The sequence below is a fragment of the Argiope bruennichi genome, chromosome 5 (assembly GCF_947563725.1).
Source record: "Argiope bruennichi chromosome 5, qqArgBrue1.1, whole genome shotgun sequence".
Taxonomy (NCBI): Eukaryota; Metazoa; Arthropoda; class Arachnida; order Araneae; family Araneidae; genus Argiope; species Argiope bruennichi.
Genome location: NC_079155.1, coordinates 82,206,959 through 82,226,424, shown reverse-complemented (window position 1 = coordinate 82,226,424; position 19,466 = coordinate 82,206,959). Strand labels below are relative to the sequence as shown.

The window sequence follows — 19,466 nt, the reverse complement described above, 5'->3', positions numbered from 1 at the left end:
TTTGACATCAATTATTTTCACGACTGTCATTTATTTTCTGCTACGTCTAGGCATGTCTAATATTTGAATTTAACATTTATAAAAGTTATATTAACTGTAACTAAAATAATCTTACTGCTCATTGAAATCTGCTTACATTTTGTAAATTAAATAAAGCGTCAAAGTCAATAATATTTGTAAATGTCTTTTTTTCTTTTTTAAGTACCTGTAAAATAGAGAATAAAAAGTACTAATAACTAAATAAAATATGTTTCTCAAGTCTTCTAAAAAATAGGATGAATTATTCTTTATTATGTTGCCATAAACAAAAGAAATTTCTTTAACCACAGCTTGACAGACATGATAACATTTTTTTAAAAGTCTTATATTTACTGAAAGTGAAAGAAAATGTGTGTATGTGTTGGCTTTTAAAAAGACAAATCAAAAAGCTAGAAATATATTTCGAAAAGAAATTTTAAATAGTGGAGATGATATATATATATATTTTTTAACATTTACGTAGTAATTTTTTAGTACATTTTTTAATAGTTCCTTTTTTAACATAGTGCATTTTTTGTTTAATTTTTTATCAGAATTATCATTCATTGAAATGAAGCGAGATTTTTTGGGCTTTCTACGATTATAACCTAAAACAATATTGCATAAAATTAATTTTCACACTATTGCAAGATTTGAAAAAGTATTTTTGCAATGACGCTAGTTTAATTTCAGTATAACTTTAATTCAGTTTTGATAATTTCTTGAAAATACAGTGTTTTCAACAATAGATTTCATTCTTCCATTGAGATTTAAATCATTTGCATCGTTTCACAAAATACATCATAATGTGATTTTCATTTATTGTTAAAACTATAGGAAGGAAGATTTAATTTATTATTTTTTGACATAGTATGTTTTTATTTTTTATTTTTACATGAGGAACTACAAAATAACACAAATTGCAATTTGAAATGAAAGTGCTTAAATTTTTATTGACATTATTATATCATAGAACTCACTCTATTAAGAAAATTCATTAGCTTAATGAAATTTAACAACACAGCTTTTCAAAAACATAGCAAATAAGTCATATTGTTAAAATAATAAATATAATAAGAAAATCATAAATACGAAGTTATCTATAAAAGATTTAAATGAAATTAAATAAAAATAACATTTATCATTTGTTTCAAAATATCAATTTGAAACAGAAGGGGAAAATAGTTTTATTTTTTAGCTTCATAATTATATTTTCTAGCAGTATATATGCTTGATAAAAAGATATACATTCCATGATTTGTATCACGAAATAGCTGTTCAATGCAGAAGCTATAACATGATTTATTCAAGGTCATTGGATATTTCCATCAAACCCGTGTATCTTTTGAGTTGCAAATAATTTGTGATTGGCTACTTTTATCTCTTCCACAATGGCGTCCTCATGAATTATGTATTAGCATATATCCTGATAGCTTCCCTACTTAATGAATTCAGGCACGCAGTTTCGACATCTCATTAGAAATTTTATGAGTAAATTCGTGTAAAGAGTGAGCTTTGTTATTATAAACTTTAAGCAGTCGTAAATATGCTAGTCATTTGTGAACGTTTTTATGAAAGTGCAATCTTAGAAACTCCTTATCAGATTTTGAATCGAGAAAATTATTGCTCAGAAAATGTCTGAACTAAATGGTAATCTATATGTTAATTTATTTTTTAGATAGAAAACAGAAGCTTTTTTCATTCTCGTGATATCGCTTTTTCAGAAATTATATCATAAAATATTATTATTTGTAAGTATAATAGAAAAGGCCATTCATGAAATTCAAATTTTAGATCATAGGCAACTCGAGACGAAAGAATGGATGAACCTACACATCATATCATTTACAACCCATTAGAATAGCTTTATATACCATATTTATGTACTGGAAAGGAATTTTATGTTTTTCATGTTGAACATCCACAATTTATCTATGTTGTGAAATTCTATAATTGTATTCACTTTGTAACAGCAACATAGAATCAGTTTTATAACTAAAAATATTACTTTTAAGATCTTGTTTTTCTTTTACAATTAAGAGATATTTCGACGATTTTCTGTTACGGATTGTCGAAATTATTGCTCAAAAATTATTTATATAAAAATTTGTTGTTTTTTTAAAAATAAAAATTCAGATGGCCTGCAAAGTTTTCATGAATTTCGATAATTAAAAAAAAATTATTTTTGTATAAATTTCAACTGTAGATTCCATTATTACTGTTTAAACCTTTTTCTTTGTTTTTTCAAATATTTTATTGCATGTATTTCTTCCGTTGTTGAAAATAAAGGAATAAAAATCATGTTATCTACGATGCTTCTTTTAGAAAGTGATATTTCGTCACCATAAAAGACAATTTAGAATTCGAAACAGATTATAAAGATACTTAAGTTCCTAGCATTCCGCTTCATTTGGAAGATTCATTTATACGATAAAAAGAAGAAGTGTATTAATATAAAACGATTGTATTGTCTGCCACAATTTCAAAAATATTTAATTAAGGGAAGAATTAATATCGAGTTAATCAAAAGAGATTTTGAATCAGTTCAAAGGCGGATAGAAGTTAAAATAAATAATTTATCAAAAATTAAAACATATGTCTTCTTTCGTTTTTTTTTTAACTTTAATTTCTAAAATGTGATAGACAGACATTTCTATACTTTTATTAAAACTATTTCTAAATAACATCACCTTACAAACAACACATTTGTTCTAATCTTTATCTATTACTGATATGGGTATAATAAAAATCAATAAACTCTACTATTCAGATTAACCCTATAACAGCGTCACTTATTCGAACAAAGCAGAAAATTATTCACCAGGATAGATCCTTTATTAATTGAACTCTTTCAGGGTTTTATTTCAGTCTGATTATTGGTTTATTTAAATCGGTAGTTAACCTTTGGAGACAGAGAGGCATTAATTATAGGAGAATATATAAAGAATATAAAGAGTCTTCTGTAATAGTGGCCCGATAGCTAATTTCCACATCTTTATAGATAGAATATACATATACTTTCAAATGGGAAAATACTTTAAATAATGTAAAAAGTCATATTTTGTGCTGTATGAGTGATCAAATATACTGCAGAAAAAATTATCGTGTTATATTTTTATGCGATCGAATTATAATCCATTGAGTTTCATTATTTTAAGTCAATTAACGACAGCCTTGAGGAAACGCCATATACAATGAATGGCAGATCGTCATCCTCAAGCTGAACGTTCAAATGTTCTGGAATAATAATATTCAAAGTTTTATAACTCATTCGGGTTTAGTTATGGAAGAGGGAATCATTTTTTTTTTGTTTAAAATATTAGTGTGTCAAAGATATTTTAACCAAACCGAGTGAGAGACTCATGACAATTTTTGAGCTCCAGAAATGCATATATTTACTAAATAAAGTAAAATATATTTCTTTACATAATCAATGCGCTTTTTCAACTGGAAGTATTTGCTTATCTCCCGAAATTAGTATTTGGATCAAGGGTAAAATAGACATCCCGCGGAGAAATCTTCCTAAAACTTCCTTACATATTTTCTAATAAATGTATTTATTCATTATTAATCTCATGACATTGGCTCCAATAGTTGTGAAAGAATCGATTAGTAGTGATCTTTTGCGATTACTTTTGGCGATTCATTGTTCGGATGCGGTAATTACACAAGTACCAGAAAAATGAATGTGCATTTTGGATGAATTTGTTTTTGAATGAAATAACATAGAGCTACATTTGTAGCAAGAAAATCATATGTTTAAGTCATTGTTTTTTTGAGTTACTGCTTTGAGTTATTTGTATTTCAAGTCAATGTATTTTGACTTTGTGAAAATACAGATTGGAAGCCATACCCTAGACGTATTGGTTTTATATTTGATACACATCTATACTACTTTGAAGGTAAAGACCGACAGACTTTCAACTCTTAGTCGGATTTGGCTCAAATTTTGATAGGTGCCTACAATACAGATGTACAATCTCTGTACCAAATCTTATCAATCAAACTCTCTTCTTTTTATAGTAATCCTGTTATCTTATATTCGAATTATTATAGAAAGGGTCTCGTTCAAAATTTGATAGAAATTTACAAATGCGGCATAAGGACGATACACCAAATATCATTTTTCTAAATCAAAATGTTTTTGAGTTGTCGTATTATGATAACAACAGACAGACATAATTTCAAAAACTGTGTTTTGAGAATTCATGGAGGTCTGAAACGTAAAGATTCGTCAAAATTTCCAGTTCTAATATTTTTGTCAATAACAAGGTTTTCTCTTTACATATTTCGATTAGGAAAAATTATAAATCGATAAAATATATCTTAAAATAAAAAAAATTACCCCTTAAATTGAATATACAATAGAAATCGCTCAAAATTTTGGTTAAATTCACTTTAATATAAAAATTAAATAGTTGATTCGATGAACAAAATCAAGCAAATACTTGGTTAACAAACTTGCTTGTTATTAATCAAAATCAGTATTTGAAAAAAAAATCCATATTAAGCTCTTACTTAATAGACAATTGGACTATTATATCTTATTTTGTTTCTGACTTACTAGAGGAAAATCAAATGCATTAATTACGATTTACACCAAATAATTATAAAAACTTTTCGATCCATGCTCTTTTGCTTTCATTTTAAACGTTTCACACTATTCAGAGATCAATTTTTTCCTTTAAATGCATTTCCAATCAAGGGTAAGCCGTACATCTTCCAACGGGATAAGGGTCAGCCTAGTAATCAATTTTCGTAAAGGATTGCCAGTGTCGCTTTCTAACGCTGGACTGCTTATTCTTTGCAAACTGCACGGATTTAGAAAATGACAGTTCCGTAAAACGCTAGCTAAGCGCTAAATAAATCTCTGGCGCTCGTCCAAACACAGTCTAGACATTGTCCATTTATAATTTGCTCTTAATATTTTCCGATTTCCTTTTGTGCAGAAATTTGATTGATAAGAAACCTTAAAAAAGACGCTTTTATCGAAGGATACCAGTACCCAAGTAGTTTATGAGAAACGCGAAATTTATTTATGTTTTGTTTTTGATGATTAAATTCTCTATTAGCAACTTGATTTGGTAAATACAATAAAAATTTATCATCTAAATGATAAGAGAGGCATTTATTCTTAAGAATAGTACAAAAATAATTTGGGAAGTTTGAGATTTAGATCTAATTTGATTATTTGATTTTTAGATTACTCGCTGTTTGCATTTTAATGATGCAAAGTAAGTTTGGGGATGTATTTGATTATAGTGATTTCAATTATTTGTGTGCATTAAACACGATGACTACAAAATAAAAAGATGTATGAAATTTGGCACACATATATTTATCATATAAAGCTTAGAGGCTTATCAATTTTAGAACCAATATTGTCTAAGGCATGACTATTTATCGGTCTGTACTTTTAGAAGCAAAAATATATTTGAATACTTAATGAAAAATATACTTAATACTTGATAAATCACTTATTCACCATTTTTATGGAGGCTTAATTTCAACTAAAAATAAAAAAAGAATACGCGAGTGTCTCTCTGTCTGTCTGTCTGTCTTTGTGTGCGTGTTTATATATGTCTTTTAGCGATCTGAAAATCGGTTTGTTTCGCCTAGAGCTACCAATTTTGGCACAAATATAATTTAGAGGGATAGAATGTGAACCCAGGGGCTATTTTTTTATCTTTAGTTAAATCAGAAAGAATTCAGCATATTTTCGCAGCAACTTCCTAAAATATTACAGCATAGAAATTTTGCATCAATGTTAAATTCGGAAATTTATTTTTTCAATGATACCAGTTTAATGAAAGCGCAATTTTCTTGAAAGCTGACATTTAAAATCATTTTTTTTTTTTTGCATAATTTTCAGCTTTGAGTTTCATTGTTCCTTTGTAATTCAATCTGGCTCAATTGTTTCCATGAAATATTTGTTCGCATTGTATTTTTCCTTTCTTGAATGCTAAGGAAGAAAAATGTTTATTCTATATGCGCAGTTTGCTTGAAGAAAAAGTAAGTAGAGTTAAGTATTTTGAAAGCATTGGGCAATTGTAAAATAGTTTACCAGCAGAATCTTGCTTTTAATGAGATCGTGAAGTCGTGGGATGCGATTCCTTTAGGAAGATATATGTACACAATGAATAGCCTTTTTCAAGATTATTAAATTAAAACGGCTTTATATCTGTCATAATTTGGTGTCTAAAACTATTTTTTTGAAGAATTAATGAGCAAGTTATGAGTAAGAGATTTTATTGAAAAATAAGCATTGCCAATATTCCCTATGAACAAGCCATTAGTCTCGGATTCGACATGGCCTACAAAGGTGGCAAGTAAATATAAATGATAATATTGATAATGAAAAGTGTTAATAATTTCTATCGATATTTTCCACAAATTTATAATTATTTTAAAACAGTGATGTACCTAAATTAGGGGGGGGGAGCAGGTACAGCATACTCTATAGACACCATTGCTAATTGACACAAAATTGAAGCTCAGATCATTATATTTAAGAAATCCGTTTATTTTAGCCCATAAGCCCATAAAGCAGAACGGAAGTCTTCAGACTCACTACTTTTCTTTTGCGTCGCACTGACGTATACAATTAATTAGTTTATAATTTTTTATATATAGAATTAATTAGTTTGTAATTTTATATATACAATTATATAAAAATATGTTGCATTAATTTATTGTACTAGTAGGACATGCCATATTCGTAGCAAACTCCAAATCAAAAATTATAAATAATAAAAAGAAAAAATGAAAGTAATAACGTCGTCTTTGACGCTGTGCATAATTAATAAAATTGTTAAATTTAGCTGTTATTTTGAGTTAATTCGAATGTAGTATCACTAATTTTACTCTGAGAAGAAAGCACGTCTATTGCAATTTAAATAATCCTTATAAGGCTCTCTATAAAAATTGGCTTATTATTTATTATATACAGGAAGTAAATTTATTAACCATATTAGTATAATAAATAAAATAACTAACATTTAAATATTTTAAAATTTAAATTTTAGAAAAGTGCCCATTTTATTATGAAAATTTCGTACAACTATTTTTTTAAGAATTTTCAAATTAACGTTTTTCAACCAATCATGAATTTCACCTACCTACTTTTTATGCTTCATAATTTTTAATTGAATTTTTGTCCATTTCCCTGTTCATTCTTAAAATAACTTCAGCAATACCTTGAGCGTTTTAAATGAAACAGTATTTGTATTCAATGCCATATTGATTCAATAAATGAAAACATTGTAAAAAATTTAATTAATTTAAATTATAGAACTTGTTTCATAGTAAGCGAAATAACTGCAATTAAATAAAATGAAAATTACGAAGCATATATCCATTTTCTATTAGAAGGGCATTTAATAAATCTGAAATTTATTTAACTTAGAGAATTGAAAATTTCTGGTTACTTACATGATACATTTGTTTTCCTTCTGAACTTTGCATAGTTTTAAAAGCCCATCTATTATTGCCGTAACTGAACAGACGGATAGTTGAAAACCTATAATAGCATAGAAACAAACAAAAAAAAAACGTTTTATGTATCAAGTAGACATTAAATATAGATATCAACTATATACATTTCTATAACAACAAAGTAAAAAGTGTGTGATAGGCCACCAGACATGACGTATGATGTTCTGCGTGATAGGCCATCTGAAGTGGAATTCCAATTTCAAACAAACATAATTTACATTAGTTGATATAAGTAATTTCAGAATTTCAATTTCAATTCGCATTTTTTATTAGTATGCGTTCCTTAATTGTAAACTAGCTACTGCTAGTATACAATAACTAATAAATATTTTTAAATTCAAATCTGGACGAAAATTGGGCATTTTTGTATAGTTTTAAAGATATATCTTTGCAATACACTTGCTATACAAATAATTATTATTGCTAAAATTTAGTGAAATATCGTGTCAAAAATATTCATTGAATCTGATTGAGTAATTAGTATAATGATTTTTGACATTTAGTAATTTTGACAATTTTCGCAAAAAAAGTAGAAGTCGCTAAGTAAGCGAGGGTTTGGTACTGTCGGAATAGAAAAGGAGTTAATAATTAGAATGAACACCCGAAAAACAGATTTTGTAAAATTTCCTCAAAGCTAAAGAAATAAAATTTAAAAAAAAATGCCCGTACACAGAAACAAATTAACAACAACAACAACAACAAATCTAATGTGAAATTTATAATCGTTTATTAATCAATAATATATTTGTCTTGGCCCACTTACGGGCCACGATGGCCTGGTGATAAAGTCTAACTTCGGAACCGGAAGATGTCAGGTTCCAGACCCGATTCCACCGAAGAACCACAGTGTAAGTTTGTCTGATGCACGTTAAATCCGCCGGAGTCAAACGTCTTCCCGTTGATGTGGCGTGAAAGTTTAGACAGGGGGTGCCAGCTCAGGTTTCGTCCCTGTCATTTGACCGCAGTTCAAAATTAAGCGGTCCGTCCCAAAGTGGCCCTAGGGGTGCTTTAAAACGGGACGTTAATAAAAACCTGGACTAAACTAAACATGGATAACTTACGTTCAACACTTTCACTGTGCTGCCCTTTTCTGTGTATAAGCGATATATGATCTACGTAAAATGTCAAAACTCTGCGCATGTTGTCCCTTTATTTGTTCATTGGATGTTCGTATACCCTTTTGTTGTTTTCGTCCAATGCTGCTTTTCATCATTTGCTGTCCTTTAGGAGATTTATCTTCACGAATTTTTTAATCATATCTCTCTGAGTTACAGCAAACATTCGATCATTGCATAATGTGCAAATCCTGGTAAATTCCGTGAGAGTCGAAGCAGCATTGCACTCTTTAGATTAAAAATGAAAGAGTAAAGGACATTTAAGCAAGGTAAAACACCGAGCGAGCGCAAATCAATAATAAGTTTAAAAAATTGTTGACCGAATAAAATAATGAAAGCGGCTTGAATTTCAGGGAAACAGAGTAATCTATTGTTAAAAAGTAAGATTTCTTAAAACTTTTCCAAAATTGGGAAAAAAATGGCATGATTATTAAATTGGCATCAATAAAAAAAAAAGAATTTTATTAACAAAAACAAGCGGTATAAAATTGAATTTGGGGGCAATATTACTTCTGTAAGTTAAAACTGTAAAATGCCAAATTTAATTTTAATTTTTAATTAATTAAAATCCCAAAAGAATCGCTCTGAAGTGCACATTCCTACCTTCCAAGTGGCATCTGCGTCAAATTCGGCAGTTCGGCCTACTTAGCGCCAGCGCATACACGCACACGCACAAAATTATTCATAGATACATGATCATATTATTTACTTTGATTTAAAGAAAAAATCCAGATAATAAATCATTATTTAAAAATCAACATTTTATCTCAATTTTTAATTAAATAATCAGTATTTTCTAATTAATTTTTAATACTAGGCTAGCTCTATTAAAATTATTTAATCACATTAACAAAACACAATCATATATGCAAAAATTGTTAAATATTTAACTATTTACAAAACTATTTACTAAAATGGTTTGAATTGAGGGCGATGGCATTTTCTCATTTCTGTATGTTGCTGTTACGAATTAACTCTCTACAGTTTGTACATTTCAATCATGGGTGCTACTGTTGTTAGTGCATGCGCATCAGACGGAATTGCACTTTTATAAACTTCAGAATAAATCTAGGTACTAATTTTACTTGCGTTTCTTAAATATGCTTAAATAAATTTACACAATTTTTAATTATAAATTAAGATACTAAGATTCTAAAAAAACTTGGAGTCTGGATGTTTAAATGTTTGTGATTTATATAATCTTGCCTTAAAAACTTAAAAGAATTATGTTATTGAGGACCAAATTCTAAATGACACATTTTTTGAAATAATTATTTTAGGAAAATAATTCTTAAAAATTAAGCTATTGCATTTTTCAAAACTGAGTATTGTGTCATGGACTATTTGTTGTAAATGAATTAGAATCCTTTAATTTTTCTTTACAAATTGTCAGCATTAATCCATATATTTTAGTGAATTCTAAATCCATAAAATTATAGTTGAATTCCTATTTTACAAATATATCATATTAATTACGAGTATTTATAAATCCATTGTTTTTATCTCTGATTTTTATAGTATTTTGCCGTCGTTGAATTTGTATTTCGCCTATCACATAGCCTGATGAACAAAATTCCCGCTACATGGAAATATTTAATTAAACGAAGTTTCTAAATAAAATTTCTTTAAATTAAAAATTATTTTTAATGAATGTTTTCTTGAAACTTTCTTTTCAATGTATCCTACTAAGCCTCTGTCAGAAAATTCGAAATTCTTTTTTAAGCGTTGTCTTTTTAAAATGCTATTAAATTTTATGGACATTTTCATTTACCATTTGTTTATTTATTATATTGGAATCCTTTTTTTTATGAAATTCATCAAAAGTTTCTTCCATAGGAAATCAATCTTATGATTAACAATAATAATTACGGTGTTTGTCGGTTGTAACGGCGACCAAAAAGCACCAAGAATTTTTTTTTGCCAATTTGGCGATTTCAATGGTCAAACTAAATAGCAAGAGATTCCTTTTTGAGTATATTTTTATAATTTGGCGAAATTTTTTCTTGGCGCTTAGTGGTCGGTATTAAAACCAGATTGTACAATAGTTAGCAATTATTTAATTTGGAATGTTACAGTTTTTCGGGAAATGTTCCAAAAACTTAACAAAAACATGCACAGAAGAATATTAGATAATTGTCAAATGCTTTTAAATTTAATTACTTAGGTATAACTCACATTCACGTAACTCACCACACCCTTACCACTCAAGTCATAGGCTAAATTAATGAAAAACGTTGCAATTTTTTTCTAGTTCCATTTACGAAATAATAACATCGCTTATTAAAAAAGCAGAAAAAGCGCGCACGACCACGCCCCTTGCATTTGCCAAATAATAACTCCATTACAAGATAGCTAACTACCACACGCGGATTTTAGAATGTTCTGAAAGACTCCCGAGGCCACGTTCCCTAATTGCTTTTCCCTGTGTTTGGGACGAGTATGAACTTTATGCATAAGTGGGAGCTCCGAGAGGCCATTTAAGTGCAAGAAATTGAAAATTTAACAAGAAAAGGGCAAAAAGAAAAGAAATTAAGAGTTAATGGGTTTTGTGTAGGAAAGTCGGCTTGAAGTTATTTCGGAAAAAAGCAGTATATGAATGGCGAATTTGTGCGCTTCATTCATTTCGAAATGCTTTTTAGAGACTTCTTTTTTCATCATGATTTCTAGTTTACTGTAATTTTGATTACTGATTTCCATTTTCCATTTCCTTTTCTCAAAATTCATTCAGGCCGACTAACTCACAGAGCATTAATTTCCCTTCAGAACGATTTATTTGATTTTTCTGTATGTAAGTGATTTTTAATATACATGATTTCTGCTTCGTAAATAATTTTCTTTTTTCAGACTTTTGACTTATTCTTGATTAAGTAATCATGTTATAAGAAATTTAATCAAAAAAGAATTCAGTTATGCTTTAATGATTTGTCGTTCTTTTAATAAGAAAAAACCCAGTTTTCTGGGGGGGGGGAAACCAGTTACTTGTTACATAAAAATACATTAGAAACGCTTTTCTTTTTTTGTAAACTAGATTATAGAAACACAAACAAAACGCATTTTTATTAGTTTTTAATCATCTGAAGCGATCAGCTGGTTCGCGAGGAATATTGTGGTTATATTTGATTTCAGATGAATCGTTTAGATATAATTTAATGTCTATAATTTCGCCAAATTGTCTAATATTAAAGTGGAATTGTTATAATTATCTTCCTTATGTTTTGTTTCTTGTGTACATCAACCTTTCTAAGAGAAACAATCCCATAACGCTGACTAAAAACGTAAATATTCAATTCACCTTTCTTCAAAATTTCGCAATATTGTAATCTTTTGTTTGTCGTCTTGTAATCTATATAAAAATTAAACAGAGTCATTAGTCTTTAGCTTTGAAGAATAGAAAAAAAAATTACCCCGGCAAATCTTTAATAAAATAATAAAAACGGTTTGAGTTTCAGAACAACAATGTAATCCATTTTTAGAAATCGAGCAAAAGTTTTTCTTAAACATTGCACAAATCCGGGAAAGACGCACACGACTATTAAAAAGGCAATATTAATAAAACAATCTTTAAAATTTTGCAACTGTGTAAAATGTATATTTGCGTAATAGTATTTTTGAAAATTATCGCTAAAAATAACATAATTTAACACTTTTTAATTTATTAAAATTCTAATTAAAGTTTAAAAAAATCGTTCTGAACTGCACATTTCCTTAGGTATATATATCAAAAATTTCGTAGCTTTAGCTCAAATGATCTGGTCTGCAGAGTGGCAGCCCACATATTCATTTTTTATAATTAGAAAAGATAGAGATTAAAGATGATTTGGTAATATTGCAATAAAATGTAGGAAATTGTGAAAAAATAAATCTATTATATGCCTTCACGATCTCTGTCTCTACTGCTAATAAAGATGAATGTATGTTCATGTCTGTTTTTTTTCTGTGTGGCCGTGGTGGAGTTCAACAGGCCAAACCGTTTGATACCCTGCTACTAAATCTGGCGTATATTTCCAATGCATATAAAACTTTGGAGGTGGAAATGTGCAGCTAGGAGCGATTCTTTTTAAAATTTTAATTAATTAAAAATTAAAATAAATTTTCACATCCCAGCTAATAACTTCGGGAAGCAATTCCACACAAAAATAAATTTTGCATTGTTTCAAAATTTAAAAAAAAAATATTTTTTAATGATACTAATATAATCGCCAATTTTTCCTGAATTTTGACAATTTATTTCATTTTTTTTGCCTAATTTACAACAGTAGATCACATTGTTGCTCTAAAATTCGAACATATATTTAATCAATGGATTTCCTTCCATTGTGGAAATCTAAAGAAGAAGGATTCTGTTTTAATATGTGTAGTTTAGAAGACGAACAAAACAGTGGAGTTTAAATACCGCAAAAATTAAGATAAAAACATATTTGAGTTTGTAATACCGTTTTGATGTCATGGGAACGATCTCAATTAGAAAGGTTCATATCTAGAATAACAAAAACATACGCAAAAAAAAAAATTAAAAATACAATTTTAATGTCATTAAGTAATCATACTCATGAAGATATATATAAATAATTTAACTGAAATTAGATAAAATAATATGTCTGCGAACTAGCTGGTCGCTAAAGATGACTTTATGAAACACTTTAAACTTGTTTAAAGTAAAACGAATTTCAAGCATTTCATAAAGAAATGGACAATTTCGGCTTATCTTGTTAATATGTTTCTATGTTGATATACTATTTGTAAAAAGGGCCAAACTTGATGCGTCCAGCTTGATGAGGAAAATTCTTCAAAACGATTTACAGATCAAACCGCTGAATCTAAAGTTACCAAATTGGGATTATAGTAATTTTGTTGGGTGTAAATGCTCCCTAAGGATTGGTACTTTCACATTTTAACTATACTTTTAATCGGATATTAATAAAAAATACAATATTTTCCTCCATAACTTTGAAGCATATTATGGCACAAAATCCATTTACGCATCACGTTCAAATTCTACAAATAAATTTTTCTGCGTTATTAATTCTATTTCGAAACATTTTTTTAATAAGTTTTAAAACATTTTGAAATATAGTGCACAATAATATATTTCATTTCAATTGTTGATTTATTCTCTCGCTCTATGAGGCGATATTAAATGCAATTCTTTTACTAAATTCCGGATTTAAAAACATTTCTTTTTTAAAAAATTTGAAAATTACTACTCATTTTCTGTCGGAATAAATGTTAATCTGAACATAAATTCAATCTATAGTTACCATATTTAAAGGTTAAGAGAATTATTCCGGTAAAAAAATTCTGCAGGAACAATTTTTGAAGTAATTAAAAATTAAACTAATAAATACAATATGGGAATTCTTTAAGACAGTTTGCAGCGTAAATTTACGTAAGTTCGAACCATAATAAAATCATATAAGCGTAATAAGGTATATATATATATTATATATTAGCGATAAATCTGTATTGAATAAATACAGATAAATCTGTATTTATTCAATACCTGCCTGGAATGATATTCCCACAACATTCGATATTTTTAATTTATGTTATAATAGTTTTAAAGAAAATTCTATTCAAAAATATACCATTATTAATTCATTGAAAAATGGTTTTTTAAGAATTAAAATACAAAACTAATTTTTATTTGAATTAGAATCTGATTTTTTTTTCTATAATTCTTCTCGCTATAGATATGGAGTCGAAATTAAATTATATTAATCAATTAACAAATAATTAATTTTAAAAATAGTAAATAGTGTCATTTTATCTAGAATATACAAGTGAATAAGATTTCAATTTTAACGCAGAGAAAATAAATTACAAAATTCCATCTTTATGATAATAAAATAAGTCAAAATGAATAGAAGTGTTTAAATAAACATAAATCGTACAAACAATTTAAATGAAATATAATTATTTTATTAGAATTAGAAGTTTTATTTATTTAGTTTCTTGAAAATTCCTCTATAAAAATACATTTTCATAGTTACAGATCATAAATCAAACGTCTTTCTTTTTTTTAATATTCTGATGCCAGAAGAAAAATAAACTTCTTTAAAGATAATATGCTAAATAATTTTCATTATTAATCAACAGATGGCGCCATAATAGATTATTATTCATGGCAGTCATCGATATTACACATAAAACAAAACATCTCTCCTGCTCTGATTTGAAATTAGAAAGACGATGGCTATACTGAATATATTCTATGTTGCATCGCATAAGATGTATAACTGATGTAAGAAAACTCTAATTTGAAGAAACATGTTTATGTAGATAAATATGATTTATTTAAAGTATTTAGCATTCAGCTCGAATTAAACTTCAATTAGCAAATACGAACGTATTTTTTTTCTATATCTTATAGAATTAGATCATCAATTTTTTTTATATAAAATTATTGAAATGGTGAAGGATGAGTAAAGGGGACTGGACATAGTTATAGAAGATCAAATAGAAAATTTGATATTGAAGACTAATGAATCCATAATGCATAAAAGCGAAACAGAGGTGTTTAATAATTATTAGTTTAATAATTCTATATAAAAGTAGATTTTAATGGAAACAATATCTCTATTTATTATAAAAGTGACTTTCTATCAATTCACATTAATAGAGGTATAATAGAAAGCGCAGAAATAAATGTTATGACACATTGGCAGCAGACAGGGCATAAATTGTCATAGAAAGTCAATAAAATCTCTAATACTAGGCGGAGTTAAAAATATCCCTGCCCCTTTTAAATTCGTCATTATCAAATGAGCAAATCCGAGCTTCTGTCATGGCATCAAGCAGACAGATGTTATATTTTTATTGTTATGGGAATAAACTTTAAAATGAATAAAAATTAATGATAAACACATTTATAACACATTCTAAACACATTTTATATGCAATTTCTATTTATGTTGGTTTATAGCAAAGGTAAAAAGGACTAAGATCTGCAATTTTTGTTATTTTATATTTATGTTGACTCATAATTTTCTTATTTCAGTTAAGGTTTATTGCTAATATTTGTTAGAAATAACCTCTAACTTACTAATATTTGATAGTAATAATTTTTTATAGGTAATATTTGAGCTTTATTTTTATTTGTATTTCGCATTACATATTTTTTTTTACTGCATCACTCTTTACTTAAATGTGATTTTAACGATTAGTTTTGATTTGAGTGTTTGCGAACAATATGGATATAGAAGACCCCATGGTATGAAAACCAGGTTTTTAATGTTAACCCTCTGACTGCGTCATTTTTTAAAATGACTATTTTGATGCAATATTTGCAAACAAGTTCAAATATTTTTCAAACAAAGTGAACTGATATGTTAATTATATGATATAATAAAAATCTGTAATTACAAAAATTAAACTGCGAAAAACGCGGAATGTAATAGAAAATGGTCTCATTGCCAACCCACTGAGATCAAGGAATACGCATCAAAATGTACTAAAAATATTTTTTATTTCTTAATTATCCTTATTCTGCCAATGTGCATGATATTTTCTACTAAAACTTTTGTTAATTAATCTGTAATAAACAGATAAATATCGTAAATAGAATTAACAACCTGTTTAGACGGACACATCTTCTAGTATACTTTAATATCGCAAACGATTTCATTCTGTTAAAATTATGAAAATTCAAATGTAGATAAAAGGAGGGGAGGATCGATTAATGAATGCTTACACAAATGCATTTCTGATTTCGGTGAATTCTGTTAATCAGGTTTTCTAATAGTATGGTTCAACTTAATATCAATATTATATCCAGTATCTTGGAATGCATTCGAAAATGACTTTTACGTTACTGTAGACAATAAAGCGATACTTTGCTGACGTCCATTCCCTCACATCATAATTATAACAATTTTGCTCATAAAATTGTGTACTACTATCTGTTTTTTAACAAAACAACCAATTAATGTGAAATTAATATCACCATTCATTTTTACCCGAGTTGACTGATGCGGGAATGGCTTGGCAGAGATTTACCCAATTTTCATTCGAATATAATTCAAACATGTAATTCCAAAAGCACACTATCTTCATGAAATCATGAAAGTTGCAGTGCATCAAAAGTCTTAAGATGACCTCTGATTTCTTCTTGAGTCATCCTCGAATAAGGTTAAAACTTTCTTTCCCAATAATCTTTATGTGAATTCAGAATGGTCTCTTAATATGACGAAGAAACAACAAAAAATAAAGGGTCAATATTTCAATTTTAATACGGTCTTGAATTTTTTTTTATCCCTGTGAACCAATATGATCCCAAGCAAAGTAAAAATTGTTGCAACCCAATGATCAAATTAGTCTTTCGTTGCCAGAAGAGATAATAAAATTTGTTGTGTCAATAATTGTATCTTGTACACAATGTCATTGCAAAACGTAGAAAGTAGATGAAAAATTCCAGGTGTCGGACTTGAGGAGTCCTAGAGCAATATACCGATTCGCATTTGTTTCTTTTTTACTTTTTCGTAACCCCCCGGGGGGCACCTCGAAATGAGAATGAGATGCTTCCGGCATGGTGGTTGGATCTCGCCACCCTGGAGGGTACACTAATAGGTGGGGGATCTGACTCCTCCCATCGATGACGGGGTGTACTTCCTTCGGGGAGGGTTGTATCGTGGCCGGTGGCGGCCCTTAGGACTCAACCACAGTTCCCGCCAATGTTGCTGTTGCGGCGGTCCGGTCATTCAGTTTTTATGGTTTAAATCCGTGTGCCTTCGTGGCGGGTCGGAGAGTTAGATGGCTGACTTTACTTTGTCGTATACGAAGTGCAGATAAAGTACTGTAAAAAATTATTTGAATTCGAGATTTCGATGCATCCCCATGTTTCAGATATCCTTGAGTTCAATGAACGCATTGTGGTTGTCCGTCTAGGAACATAATATTCAAAATTGCTTTGACTAGAACTAAACAGGTAAAATTTGGAGCAAGCACAGGTTTAACATCAAAAATGTAGATTCTTGTATAATTTTTAACCAAATTTGTCAAATGTTGATAAATTTGGTTAAAAATTTGGTCTGTTGGTCTGTACTTTCGCATGCATGTAAATGCAATAACTCACAAACCTAATGACATAAATCAACGAAATTCAATATATTGTTTTGTGACTAGATTTGCAGTTCCGCATTAAAGATTATTTTCAGTCATTGAGGAAAAATGCATCCAAAATATAAATTAGTACGCAAGATTCAGCAAAAATGCGGAATTCAGTTTCAAACCAAATATCTACATTTTGTATCTATCGCTCACCAATGCAATGCAAGGCAATCGTGGCCTTACCCAAATGTCCGCAATGGGAGAGGGGGATAAGACCTTGAATGGAGAGTATGCGAGAAAGTTTCATAAAAACAATTCTATATTATTATGCCCTTGCTATATTATTAACAAGAGATGAGGTTTTAGTTTAGTTTTAACGGCCTGTTTTGAAGCAACACTAGGTTTATTTTGGGACGGAACACGTACTTTTGAACCACGGTGAGATGACAATGGAGACACCTGAGCTGCCACCTCTCTCTCCAAACTTCCGCGCCATACCAGCGGGAGGACGTTTGGCCCCGACGGATTTAGCTTGCACCAAATCCGCTTACACGACGGTTCTTCTGTGGAATCAGGTCTCGAATCTGAAACTTTTCGGTTCCGAAGCCGATACCTTACCACAAGGCCACCGCGGCCCATACAATTGCTGAGGGAGAGCGAATCGGATATACCCTGACGGCATTAATCTTTACTATGACATAAAAAGCTATTAGATATGAACAAATGAACCAATTTATCCGTTGCTTTTCGAATAATTTAACATCCTATTTCGAACTCCAATGTTAAAAATGCGCTTTGATCCCTTCCATCCAATGTAAGAATAACAAGCAGATGCCAGAATGGAGCTGTTATTGGATATTCAAACAACAGCTGGCCAATCAGAATCGAATAATAAGGAAACAACCAATGCTAGTCATCAAAGAAAAAAAATATAAAAGATTAAGAGGTCGTATATGACAACGGGATGATTGTTTATAAAGCGAACGGGAGTTAGGTGACACGGAAGACACGTGCGTTTGCGACTCACTTAACAGAAAACACTTAAAGTGATAAATAAAATGAGTTTCCTGTTGACAATATTGTTGTTATATCTTCACAGATAAAGAAACAAAACAGATATCTAAAATAGATGGATAACACTACCGATTCAATCACATACAAGGACACAAAAACAAATTTCCTTCTTGCTGATTTATTATCCGGTGTAAATTTGAAATTTATAAAATCAAGCAATTTTCTGAGAATACATAGGAAAACCAGATGGAATGGCTTCTCCAAAAATTTCTCGCCTACTTTTTAGCAAAGATATTATCCCCCCCCCCCTTCCCTTACATGAAACTGATGACTTTGCAAGGCCGAAAATGCCCTGCATGGAGTAAACGAAAAATAGTTACGAAATATAGTTATAAATTTTTGATGTGAATCTAGAATTCTAAGCGAGTCTGACGAAAGAATGTGTTTTTGATGCCTTTTTGCTGACTAATTGAAAACAAAGTTTGATCCGGTGCTGCAGTTATAGTCACAGAAGTACATACCGAATTTCATTGATTTAACACAATGCGTTTATGTGTATGCATTTATGTCCCTACTTCTTTGCATTTTGAAGTTATTGAGTTTACTTGTACTCGAGCCGACGTCCTGCCTAGGGGTAACGTGTCTTCCTCGTGATCTGGGCGTCCTGGGTTCGAGTCCCGGTGTGAGCATGGTTGTTATTCATCTGTTCTATCTGTGAGATGTATGAATGTGCCCCCTTGTAAAAAGGAGCTGTGTAAGCGAATGTGATGCGTGAGTGGT

General features: G+C 29.4%; 1 protein-coding gene and 1 long non-coding RNA gene across 4 annotated transcripts in view; one reads left to right on the top strand and one right to left on the bottom strand.

The window, feature by feature from the left end:
* LOC129968629 (probable diacyglycerol O-acyltransferase tgs1) overlaps positions 1-19,466 on the top strand; it is a 98,616-nt gene that overhangs the window by 50,619 nt on the left and 28,531 nt on the right. The gene's annotated exons all lie outside the window — the stretch shown is intronic.
* LOC129968632 (uncharacterized) overlaps positions 1-19,466 on the bottom strand; it is an 89,510-nt gene that overhangs the window by 46,949 nt on the left and 23,095 nt on the right. For both annotated transcript variants that reach the window (XR_008784436.1, XR_008784435.1), the window contains exon 2: positions 7,450-7,537. This is a non-coding gene — a long non-coding RNA (uncharacterized LOC129968632). The remainder of the gene's footprint in view (positions 1-7,449; positions 7,538-19,466) is intronic.